This window comes from Diceros bicornis (assembly GCF_020826845.1).
Source record: "Diceros bicornis minor isolate mBicDic1 chromosome 2 unlocalized genomic scaffold, mDicBic1.mat.cur SUPER_2_unloc_8, whole genome shotgun sequence".
In the NCBI taxonomy this organism is placed as follows: domain Eukaryota; kingdom Metazoa; phylum Chordata; class Mammalia; order Perissodactyla; family Rhinocerotidae; genus Diceros; species Diceros bicornis.
Genome location: NW_026690882.1, coordinates 138,724 through 152,398, shown reverse-complemented (window position 1 = coordinate 152,398; position 13,675 = coordinate 138,724). Strand labels below are relative to the sequence as shown.

Here is a 13,675-nt window from a genome sequence, read left to right as displayed (position 1 = left end):
CGAAACAAACACAAGTTATTTATTAAAAGAGGTAACAATTAAAAAATTGAACACAAAGTCAAAAAACAACTCAAAGTAATCAATCATTACAATAAAAAGAGTTTTTTGTTGTTGTTGTTGAGGAAGATCGGCCCTGAGCTAACAGCCGTGCCAATCTTCCTCTATTTTGTATTTGGGATGCTGCCACATCGTGGCTTGATGAGTGGTGTGTAGGTCCACACCCAGGATCCAAATCTGCTAACCCTGGGCCACTGGAGCAGAGTGCGTGAACTTAACCACTATGCCACCAGGCCAGCCCCCCTCAAAGGATTTTTTTAATATTAAAATTGATTATTATCTAAAAAGCATGACTCTTGGAATGTGTTATTTCTCTTTTGTTGTCATAATTATTACGTGATTTGTAATTTGCAGTTAAAGTACTCAGATTCTTGAGGTTCATTCTCATTCTGCTGGAGTCTAGGAAAGTCATCTCTTAGAGGTTGAGCTGAAACAAAATAATAATAACAATAAATAGTTTCTTTTTTTATATAACAGCCTCAGCCATAAGGGGAAACCATACAGTTTTGGACAACACGAAGGGGTGAACTCAGTTGGAACAGGTTAAACGTCCCACTCAATCTCCATTGTTGAGTGAAGGGTGAGTGGACCACTGGCCCTGTTTGCATTAATCTGTCCACAAACAAAACCTCTTCTTTGGCAATGTCATGTGAACTTAATCACTAACTTCAAATTCGTCTGACAAAATATTCAACATTAATAAGGCAGTAAAATTAAGATTCTTACCATTCTCAGTCAGATTTCCCTATGCCAGCAAAAATAGTCAATCAGTAAAATCAGTGATGTATTTAATAGTCATAGCTGATCATTCCATTTTCATTGAAGACATTTTTGAACTCTCGATTTTCCTAAGGCTTAAACACTAGACTTTGCAGCTTTCATATTATACAGAATATTCTGTTCGTGCTAAAATTACATCATACAATTGAAAATACATTTACCACTTTGAGCTTATTTTATGCAAGGCAAAAGACCAAATAGGCATGGCTATAACATTGTACTTGTCATTATCTTCTTCTATGACATTCTTTTTTTTTTGTGAGGAAGATCAGCCCCGAGCTAACATCCGATGCCCATCCTCCTCTTTTTTTTTTTTTTTTTGCAGAGGAAGATTGGCCCTGACATGAGATCCATGCCCATCTTCCTCTACTTTATATGGGACGCTGCCACAGCATGGTGTGACAAGCAGTGCGTCGGTGTGTGCCCAGGATCCGGGCCGTGAACCTCGGGCCGCCTAAGCGGAGCGTGCCCACTTAACTGCTTGCACCACTGCGCCAGCCCCCGACATTCTTTATTAACTTCAAATTTGAAGTGATATGTTAGCAATTTGAATCTTCATGTGAATGATTTAAATGTATTTTTGTTGCCTTTGTGTAGAATGGAGTCCAGGCTGGCGTCACCCGTATGCCATGCTTTTGTACATATGTGTTAATGATTATAAGTGATCATTCATTAGATCTAGTCCACAGAGAGTCTTTGTCATATAGTCTACATAATAGCACATAGAAGGCTCAGGATAGAGTTTTCTTGAGAAGAGTAATAAGATTATATAACATAGTTTTAATAATATTCATATTTTAATAATATTCATAATTTTAAAATTTTTATGTCAAATTTTAAAAGGACAACTTTATCACTTCAGCAAGAAGTTAGTATGCTCTTTAGATAGATTCTGTACTGTGACTTATATATAGAAAATCATCTTTGATGATAAAATCACATTTTAAGCATTTTCTTTCCTAGTCTCTGATATTACATCAGTTCTTAATATAAATTCAACTCATAAACATCTACTAGGTATCTCAATTCATAGTTGTGAGACATTATGCTTACCTAATGTATCAGGCACTTTTTTCCCCCAGAAGTGATATTTTCTGATGTTACAACCATGAAAATCAGGGTGAAACTCTGGGATTTCAGGGAGGCATCAGAAGACAAGAGTAAAGAATGAAGTACAAAAATAAAAACACTTTAATTTCATGATTGGAAAAGTCTTACCCTAATCCTTGAGTATATCTTCTATGCCCTTCTCTTGTATGCCTATATTGTTGCTGTGGTATCTGCCTCCAGTGCACCAGAGAGCCACCAAACCAGGCACCTCCATGCTAATGAAACCCTTTGCTGACCACTGAGGGCCATTGTAGAAGAGGAGGGGCCTGCAAGATTTGTCAGAGATGGTCACCAGGGGTGGAGAGTTGGAGAAGGTCATCAAGAGTACGTGATCTCCAGCTGAAACTCTAACCAGACCGGAGCAATTGGAGGCTCCTCATCCACTCCCCTGTCCTTGGAATGCATATTTGGCCCACCATTCACACTAGGAGCCACTTCAAGGACACAGCCTTGGGCGAGTAATGTGTTGTTGAGACCATGTGGATGGTATTCATGACTGAATCTCATTAAGGACTCTAAATAAACTCTTAAATTAAGAACTTGGCAGGCGGATGTGGAGATCTACTTGTCTTGCGGCCAAGATTAGCCTTGTAAGTTGCCTTGCTTATTAAAACAGCCACCTAACCCCCTCCCCATAAAAATCGTAGTATTTTTATATTGTATCGGTGGGTTTTTTCCTGAGCAACTACAAATAAGGTAGAAGGAAAGTGAAATTGCTCAGGTATCTGCCTCCTTGAGAAAGACTGCATTCCTAATCGCAGTCAACCGCGTTACACATATGCGCCATATATAAAGTAGTATTTAAGAGTTCAGACTGAACTGGCTTTAAATGTAGGCATATCGCTAAGTGTAAATTTACATTTTACACTTAGCCTCTCCAAGCCTTAGTTTCGCTACCTGTGAAATGTTCTATGGTTGCTGTGAATTTCACAAAAAATACAAAAAAGTCTAACACAGTAGCTGCACATGGTACGCATATTGGCTGTTTTATCATAAGTATTATTATAGCTGATTTTATTAGTAGGAATGAAGAAATGTTTATATAGTTCAATGGAAAAGTAACTCATGTATTTATGGCAGAATGGAACATCTATACAGCTCTACAGTCCCCTATAGAGCTCTCAAACAAATCATATTCAACTGGTCCTATATGAATAACCCCAATCAACATTTCTACTTATGATTTTCCACTTACAAATTTTTTAAGAAAATATTAATAATTATAAATACTTACGGGAATTTTATTTTTATGTTGGATAAAAAGTAGAATCATTCTCTAGACATTACACAACAACCTGCCTGTTTCAGTTAACATGAACATCTTCTTAGTTCAATACATACTTGTTGCTATTGTTAATCATACTACCAGCTACTCAATCACCAAAGCAAGAAAATTGAAAAAATTATTCTTATTTGTCTCTTTCCCTCTCCCTCTATGTTTGGTTTGATCACCAGATTTTAATTTCTAAATATTTATTATATCAAATCTTCTATGTCCTTATTATAACCACTTTATTTCACTCCCTCAAAATTTCTTCTCGTAACCATTGCATTATCTCCCTAACCAGGCTCCTTCCATGCAGACATTTATACCAAATAAAAATACTCAATTATATTCTTACTAAATTGCGTCTCTGATTTTATTACACCTTTGCCTAAATTTTTTCAAATTCTTTCCTGAGAAGATAAGGTCTAAGCTCTTTATATGTCATTTAAGACCTTTCATAATGCAATTTCTATCTGTTTCTCCAACTTACCTACCACGCTTCCTACCTTATACTTTATCCTCAAGCAAGCTATGCTGCTTATAAATTTTCCCATATCGACCTTTCCCTTTTATATCTTCAGTTTATTCTCTTTACATGAAATTCCCATTCCCTAAATTCATCATTGGCTAATGCAATCGAAACATCACTCAGTAGAAGCAACACCACCACTTCCCACATCAGTCTCTCTCAGTATGGCTTAAATGGCATTCTTCGGAGTCTTGTGACACCCTCTGTATAATCCCACCATTTTTCACATCACATTGAATTATAATTTTCTATTCATAGGTCTAATTATGAACTTTTGGAAGTTGGGAGAATTTTCTTATTTTAATCGTATTTATTGTATGTTTCTAGTATATACATAGGTGGCAAGTGTTTTTTCAGTCAAAATGGTGGATTTGAGAGGTTGAATGAACATAGCCTGGCTGCTTTTTAGGTCTTAGGAATTGAGAAAAAGAGTAAGAGAGACAGAAAACTTCAATGTTTCTATTTTTTGGTAATGAGAGTATGATATTACCATGTTCTGAGTTAAGGAATATAGAAGGAAGACCAAATCTGGGTAACAATATGAAAAATTCAGTTTAATAAGAGATATCTACACTATACCCAAATGGAGATGTGCAATAATAAATGAGATCTAGAAGTCTAAACATCAAAGAAAACAAAGAGAAATACGGTCTAGAAATATAAATGTATGACTTTTCACTGTAAAGTTGAGATTAGAAGCCTCCTAGAAAGATTCCATAGGATGAGAAGAAGGCCTTTCATAGTGTAGTCCTATCTGTTTTTCAGATAGGAGCACCATCATTTAAGGGATGTACAGGTGATGAGAAGTTTAAGTAAGAACTCAATATAAACAACCCAAAAGTAGGATTAAGTGACGCAACCAGTAGTCAAAAATCAATTACCTATAGTAGTCAGTCTTATAACACAAAGGGGGAAAGTGAGCCTCACGTAAGGATTCTGGTAATGTCATCACATTTTGTTCTTAGTTCTGCAGCTGACACTCTGTCTCAGTGTTAGGAAGACACAAAGGATTGGATTACTGAAAATAGAATATCTTATAGCAAGGAGGCCTCAGCTCTTTAGCACTATTCGATCATTTCCACAAGAAGACATAGAATCTTTGTTGCCCAATATTCTCACTTTTCAATACAGACTTTTATGCTAATTTCTTATTTTTAAATATTAAACAGTGCATGAGACAAAGAAAAGACAACTCTAGGCTGGGTTCAGGATGCTGACCACAATTTTGGAACCTCTGTACTACTTGGAAAAAAGTCTGTGTTCAAGATGGTATAGAAATATCTGATTTAAATAACTGAGGTTCCAAACATAGGCAATAATTTTAACATAGGTGTGAAACACTGAAATTTATCTAACAGCAGTGTAGCTGAAAGATGGCCAGATTGGGTTTCAGAAAACCTGTTCTTTCATTTGATTATATTATTTAGTAAATATATATGAACATCATTAACTCATCATCTATTTTATGGGAATAAAATGAGAAAAAGAAAATGCTTGGGAAGTCATAAGCATTATATTTAGCATATAGCATTATAATTAAATTTATTAGTCATACGGTTCATTTGAAATCAATAACTTCAATGTGGTTCTTTGTAATTCATGTCAATGTATATATGTAGTACATATAGAATGTAGAGAAGTATACAGCAAAAATTCATCTCCTCCTACCCTCTTATATAAGCAGCAGCCCCAACATGATGCTTATCACTCCACCTCACCACTTAATGAAGATAGACAATATTTGGTGGCGTTAGTGGTGTGGTTATGACAGGTAATTTGTATTAAATACTCTCCTAGATATAGTAATTTATAGTAATACACTTAATTCTGAATGATAATTCACATATACCATTAATCAGTTAGAGAAATGAAGATGACTCACGTTTGATAATTTCCAGATATATTTAGAAGTACAATATGTTCCTTGAAGTATAGTCACCTACCAACCAAAATCTCCAAATCATAGAAGAATGATTTCTGTCTGACCTCAATGTTTAGTAAGCTAGAACTAGATGGGAAATATTCTCAAGCTTCAGAAGAATTAAAAAAAAACTTCAAAGAGAAAATGTAGTCATCTGAAAAAGTGTGATACAGTATGCTCATTGGAATTGAAATGGTCCTTGGTTAAAAAGTTTAAGAAAGTAAATTAAAATGCCAAGCATGACGGATAACTTGAGCAATAAAGAATATGTTTCACTCTCTCTCCACAGTAACAGGAAAAGAGTTCAGTCCAATTAAATATTCATGAAACAAAAGATCAAGGCTTTAAGTCTTAGACCAAGTTCAAGACTGGGCATGAACTAATGATCCAATAGTTTATATGAATATTAAACATTTAGTAGAGAAATAACTCAGAATTACATTTTGGAAGGGATTCCATTTTAATTTAATTCTCTGATAGTTAATTTTACCAATTCTGGGTAAGAAATTGATTGACATATAACACAATTATATCCAAGACCATATACTGAAGATTACTCAATTGATGGTTGCCCTAAGTTTCAGCAGTAAAAGATGCACTGAGTAATTTTTATTATATTGTGGTAACAGTTGCTGTTCTTTCCCCAAATCTTTTAACTTCTCACACATACGAAAATTAAATATGAGCTGATAGGCAAGGATACATGTGCGAATTTAATTACTATACTTTGCCCCAAAACTTGCTGCAAACTTAGTTTGAAGGGGTGTTCCTATGTATTATTTTTAGCATTAGTTGTTAGTGAGGCACACATTGCATGTATTAATCATTTGAAATGAAAACTCCCTCCTGAGACCTCCCTAGAAACACGTGTAAGCAATTTCGTTTCAAAAGATTGATGGAATAGAAATACACCCAAGGAAGCTTTGACAGGTTTGACATCCTCCTTTTAAAGATCCAGGAATAAGTGAGGTTAATCCTGCCACAGGCAGAATGCCTCCTCTAAGTGTCTATAAACCAGTGAAATGTGCAGGGGGCCTCAGACACCGCTGAGAGGTCCAGCGAAAATAATCATCTGCTCTTCATGCCGAAAGGCAGCAAACACCGCAGGGGAGATCAAGTCCCAGACTTCCAATCCATCCTCCGTGCAGCAGGCCTGTGGCCATACTTCCCCGGAGAAGGCGCCTTGTCCGTCACTACAACCAGTTCAACCAAAGTATTTTATCCATTTATTTATTTTCAAGTTGTCTACGATGTTTTTGGAAGCAACGGCAGACAAAGCTTCCTCTAGAAAGCCTAAGGGATCTGTATTCCTTTTGAGCAAAATGGCCTGCAGACATTTTTGCAAAACTACTGATAAAAGAACTCTGAGTACCAACATGTTGGCTGAACCAAAATAAAGCATGTACCAGTACATGCCAGTGTACACACCAGTGTAGTGTGATGAAATGGGAAATTTAGAAAAGAAAAAAACTAAAGGGAGCAAAGAGGCTAGATAGAATATAACAATTTATTATTACATGAATTTATTCTCATTTGCCCAGCCTAGTGTTTACTCAAGATATCAGAAACTTCTACCTAATGACAAAATGTTATTTGAAATTACACCATGCACTTTCATTAGCAAAGAAAGAAATCACTGAGATAAGAATTCATATACTTTCCTCAGAGGTGTCTTGTATCATATTTTATTTTAACACCTGCATGAGCTTATGTTTTATACTATGAGTATCTAGGGTTCATGAGTTTCAATTTACTTTTTTCTGTACACACAATATATTTCACAGTCATTGCCATATAATGGATATTCAATAAATGTTTGTTGAATGTTTTGATGAATAAAATTCTTTTTAGATCAGAGTCTTAACTTTGATTCAATAGAGGATATTTAATAGACTCATGATCCCCTAAAAGTGTACACCAGGTGCTTGTGTTAATGTTCAAAAGTCCATTTTATTCCTGTGGAGAAATCCATATATTTCACCATATTTCCAAAGAGCATCATGATTTCCCTCCCATAAATGATTGTCTCTTTTCTTTAAAGAAATGTAAAGATACAATCTTTCAAGGCAGTATGATATAACAGAAAAGTCTAGGACTTACCGAAAACTCTCAGAAAACCTCATACTTTACAGTGATTTGTTAGAAACGTTTCTGTAAAATTAGAAAAGACAAGGATATTGATTAGGACCATTTGTTTTGAACACTGTAATGAGGTCTTATCCAGAGCAGTAATAAAATTTTTTTTAATATTAATAAGACATGTAAAGTTTGGAAAGAATTGTAAAGAAGAGCATGATTGTGTGTAGATGGTATGATCATCTATATAACAAACATGGGATAATGTGTAGATGATAATTAGAATTAATATAAGAATTCAACAAGATTGCCAGACAACAAAATCAATATTTTAAAATAATGGGAGTTCCAATAAATTACGGAGAAAAAAGTAAAGAACACATAATTTAAAAGATTCATTTACTAAGAAGCTAAAATTATAAGAACTTTGGAATATATCTAGTATCGAATGTACATTTTATAGAAAAATGTAAAAGTGTATTAAAGAATATAAATATTGAAAAATAGAAATTTCATAAAATAAACAATAAATGAAAAAAGAAAGTTCATCTAGTTTCTTTTAACAAGGCACAACAAAACTCTAAAACATAATAATAATAAAACTGATTATATTGAAATTAATGATTCATTTAACATGTAACTCCATAAAAGACAGTCTACCCAAAGGAATCAGAGCTTTTCAATGTATATAACTAGCAAAGATATGGTATCCAGAATACATTCAAAATGTTTACAAATCAATAATAATTTTAAAAAATAGGTATGAACTGAATATATAGTAAAATTGGGAATAGGCATAGACATCAGAGTAGAAATAGTAATGATTATTATTATTAGCATTAGCATCATGATTACTATGGTTATTTAACCTGGACTTGATTTAAGCAATCTTTTCTTCTAGTTCTTTCCTTTTCCAGATCAAGTTTTAACAATCCTGAGAGGTCTCACCCCAAATCACAAAGATTTCCAAAACTACTTTTTTTTAATCCCAAATCTGAATTTCAATCTATTATCACAACACTTAATCCATTGACTCCAATTATTAGATAAATAAATGCTTTTCTATGCACACGATAATTAAGACGACCACCAGCGAATAAGGGAAAACAAATACTCACAGCAAATTATAAGGGAACTCAGTATAGAAAAAGTTAGCTCAGCCTAAGAGTAGCAGAGTGAGACTCAGCCAGTCATCACAGCAATGTAAAGCAAACTACAAACTAAAACACTCTGACAAACTTTATTATCATAATTCTAATTAATCTTTATCAGTTAATTTTGTGGTTGATATGCATAAGTAACAGAGATATGAAAATTAAATATGGGGCCGGCCCCATGGCCTAGTGGTTAAGTTCGGTGCGCTCTGCTTTGGCAGCCTGGGTTCAGTTCCCAGGTGCAGACCTAAACCACTCATCGGTGGCCATGTGGTGGTGGTGACCCACATACAAAACAGAGAAAGATTGGCACAGATGTTAGCTCTGGGCTAATCTTCCTCAGCAAAACAAAAATTAAATAGTAGGCATTTTCATCCTATTTTCTAGCAATAAGATTAATGATCTTACATCATGACCCCTGAAGATAATTGGATTTCAAGGTATAAATATTACATATAAACAACGCATTTTCATTTAGATGTCATGACTCTAATTCAAAGTATTTTACCAAGTATTGGTTCTGTCAATTAAGGACTTTTTGAGGCTAAGGTTCATAAAGTAAGAATTTTTGTATATTTCTAATTTTTGAATATTTTATCTGTATAGCATGACCTTCTTTACATCTAGTGATGATTTTAGCTTTAAATCTATTTTGTGTCTTATTAACATAGTCATGCCAGATAGTATCATATTGTTTTTCACCTTTTTACTTTCAGTTCTCTGATTTCTGATATTTTAGATATGATCTTTTGAATAGTATAAAATTGGAATTCATGTTTTTATGCAGCCTGATTTTTTAACTTTCATACCAAATATTTATTCCATTAACATTCAATTTAATTACAGATATATCTGGGTCTATAACTACCATCTTATTTCATTCTACTAATTTATTTCTTTCATTCTATGTTTTTTCTTCTCTCCATTATTGTCTTTTGGTGGTTATTTTGTGTATGTTTGAGTAGGTATTTTTTCTCACATTCTACTCTTTTTAACTTTACTACATTGGACTGTATGCTGTCTATTCTATTCTCTTAAGGTTATAATAACACATATATAACTTACCAATGTTGAAAATTAATCAATACACTTATTCTCTTCTCTCATCTTACAAGGACGTCAATTACTACTCTTCCTCACTTATATGTTATTATTTTGTTTGTTTTAATTCTATCTTGTCCCTTTTAACCTCACAAAACAATATCGTTTTTAAAAGATTAAAGATCACTTAGATTTACTACACATTTACCACTTATTTGATTATTCATTCCTTCTCACAACCTCCAATATTTTCCTTGTTATCACTTCTGCCTTTCCACATCTTTTAGATTTTCCTTTAAGGAGGATCTACTGGTGGGAACATTTTTGCTGATTTTGTCTCTTTTAGGACGTATACCTTTTTACTCTAATTCTAGACATTTGCTTTCACTAAATATAGAATTCTAGGTTGACACATTTTCTTTCAGCACATTGAAAATATCACTGTTCTTTGTCTTGCATTGTTTCTTTTGTTGATACTGAGAGGTAAGCTGTCCATCTAATTGTTGCTCCTAGAATCTGTGGATTGGTGTCTTTATGACCAGAAATACCCCAAGCATTATTTATTCCAATATTGTTTATTTTCCACTTTTCTCGTTCCTCTCCTTCTAGAACACCAATTAGAAATATGTTGGACTTTCTTAGGTTAATACTCCCTGGATTTTTTCTCCTTTTTATGGTTTCCTTCTCTTATTACCTCTATATTCTAGATAATTTCTTCTATTCAATCTTTCAGACTGGATACAAGGCACATTCCAGGACAACAAAGTAATCTGAACTGGTGTTGGGAGTAGATTAAAACTGGATTACTTCCAGGGATCAAGCAATATCAAGAGAAACAGAAAGAAGGAAGCAAGGGAGGGAAGACAGAGGGCGTTGGCCCTCAGCATTTGGGGCTAGTATTTGGCCATGCCCATCAGGGATCATAACCAGCTACAAGACATCCTACAAGCCATAAAGTCAAAACACCTCATTCATTTACAAAAATGCGTTTCATGTATTGACTTTTGTTTTAACCCGTCCCCTCATTTCAGACAGGAGATCCAGAAAAGGGAGACAACTACTCAGTAGCAGAACCAGGACTAGAACCCAGGGCCCCAGACTCCTGGTCATTCAGTCAGGAGGGCACCCCTTGTTCCTGGCCGCCTGCCAACCTGTAGGAGGACAACATTGGTGAGGACAACCTGAAGGAACTGAAGTCCTTGCCTTCACAGAAATTCAAAGGAGGTGCTCGAGTTGGATCTTAGAAGATGACTAAGAGTTTGCCAGACATCTGAAGGGCATTGGAGGCAGTGTGTGCAAAGTAGGGAAGCCTGAAACAGCGGTGGGATCAGATGGCACAAGTGGAGCCCTCTGCTCAAGTGGATGAAGCACTGAGGAGAGAGGTGAGCTGGGGAGGAGGATGCACTGTAGAAGACAGCGGGGAATGCCTGCAGGGGTTTTGGCAGCGAATTTCAATAGGAAGAGCTACCTTCTAGCTCACTGTGGCTGGAGCAGGGACTGAGTGGCCTAGTAGCTGATGGGGGAGGGGAACGCCCACGACAAGGCCAGGGAAGAGATGACAATGGACAGTGGCAAAGGGAGTACACAGGGCAGGGGAAGGACTTACCTGGAGATGCGCGGAGGGCGCCACCCCTCCAGCGTTTCCCAGGCTGATGCCAAGAAGCAAAGGGCCTCAGGACAGGAAAGTGCCCTGCGCCCGCCAGAGCCTGGCAGATGCTCCGGAAACGTGCACTGCGCGGGGAGAGGACTGCGCTCAGGCAGAGCTGGAGCTCGGAGGAAGGTCGCGCACCAGGTGGCAGGGCCAGGATCGGGGGCCCCATCCACCACCCTTAGGATCACAGGTCCCCGGCTCCGCCCAAACCAGCCACCCCCGTTGGATGCGCCACTGGGGGCCCTCAGCGCCTCTGCCTTCAGCCAATACGAAACCTGGTGGCAGGCGCATTCGCCGGGGCGTGGGGTCAAGGGTCACACAAGTTGGCCTCGCCAGGTGGCCTGAAGGTGTGAAGCGGCGATGGCGCCAGCGGCGAGGGCCCGGCTGGGGCGCCGATGGGCTGCCCGGGGCCAGGGCGAGGGCTCTGAACAGCAGCTGTGTGCTCGCGGAGCCGGCAGGAGACGGCGGAGGCCGGGGGCGCGCCCGTGTGCCGGTAGGTTGGCGAGCGCCCGGCCGCGCCTACCGCGTCCTCGTGGGGGGCTGCAGCTTTTCGGGGCGCAGGGCGCCCCCGCTTCGTGCTGCCCAGCTCCGGGCCGAGCCCCGCGCCGGCTCGCGGCCGCGCTGGGGGTGGAGCCTCTGCCATCCCGCCTGGAGCTGGAGCGGAAGGAGCGGGCGGCCCCTCCCTCCGCGCGTTCCGCCCGCCGCCGCCGCCGCCGCCGCCGCCGCCGCCGCCGCCGCCGCCGCCGCCGCCGCCGCCGCCGCCGCCGCCGCCGCCACCCCTCCCCGTGCCCTCGGCCTCTTGGAGAAGCTGCCGCGCTGGACGGTGAGACTCCAGGAGGGCGCCCCTCGAGCGGCCGCAGGCACGGGAGGGGGAGGCGACGGGGCGCTGCCCGCCTGGATGGAGGCGCGGAAACGGCGGGGTTGTGGCGGCCCGCGGTAGCCGCACCTCCCCGGCGGGTCGGGGTTGTCCCACAGATCAGGGAGCAGAGGGAGGCTCAGACAGGTCAAGGGACAGGCCCCAGGCCCCACAGCTGGTAGGGGGAGGTACAGTGGGATCCGCACTCGGACGGTCGGCCCCGGAAGTTCTGATGTTAGGACAGCCGGCTGCCAAAGCTCCGGGACCTTGCGGGCCGGCTGGAGTCGGTGGACCAGTGGGAAAGGAAGCCTTAACTGGGGCAGGTACAGGGATGAGCGAGGAGGAGCGGAGGTCCGTACACACTAGGGTGTTTGCACAGGAGGCGTCTGCCTTGACTCAGGTTTGAAAAGATGGCAGCAGAGGGCGACCTGGGGCGGCTTCTCTTGGAGCCAACAGTCAGAAGAGCAAAACGAGGTGCTTGGGATAGGTTCTTGTTGGGGATGCTCGTGGGAATCTCCATGCGGGATGAAAAAGCAGCAGATCGGACCAGTTTGCCTTCTGACTTGTCTGTCAAGGGTAACAAGTGATCTTGAACTGAAAAGGGGAGATCAAGAGAAACGGGGCATTGAAGCTCCAGAGGAATGACAAGTTGCGTTGTTTTTTCCTTAATATTGAGTTGTAAGAGTTATTTCTGTGTGCTGGATAGAGGTCCTTGATCATATACATGATATGTGCAGATATTTTCTGCCAGTCCACGGCTTTTCTTTTGATTTTCTTAAGTGTCCTTTGAAGAGGCAAATGTTTAAATTTTAATGAAATTCAGTTGATCACTTTTTCTGCTGTGGATTGTGTTTTTGGTATGTGTAAGACGTCTTTGCCTAACCCAAGATCACAAAGATAGTTTTCCTATGTTTTCTTGTAGGCGCTTCATAGTTTTAGTTCTTCTGTTTAGGTCTATGAGCCAGCCATTTGAGCTGGTATTTGTGTATGGTGTGGGGTAAGGGCCTTTTTACGTGTGGATGTCCCATTGTCCTAGGATCATTAGTTGAAAGACTATCCTTTCCTTATTGAATTGTTTGGCACCTTTGTCCAAGTCAGTTGCCTGTAAACAGTAAGGGTTTATTTCTGAACTGTTGGTTCTGTTCCGTTGATCTATATGTCTAACCGTATGCTAAAATTATGCTCTTTTGATTACTGTAGCTTTATAATAAATTTTGAACTTGGGAAATGTAA

At 39.1% G+C, this 13,675-nt stretch overlaps 1 long non-coding RNA gene across 1 annotated transcript; it reads right to left on the bottom strand.

The window, feature by feature from the left end:
- Window positions 1–448: 448 nt before the first annotated feature.
- LOC131401816 (uncharacterized) lies at window positions 449–7,818 on the bottom strand. The gene is made up of 3 exons (XR_009218003.1): window positions 7,765–7,818; window positions 1,891–1,965; window positions 449–484 (listed from the first exon to the last, which is right to left on the bottom strand). It is a non-coding gene; the product is annotated as an uncharacterized LOC131401816 (long non-coding RNA).
- Window positions 7,819–13,675: the final 5,857 nt, after the last annotated feature.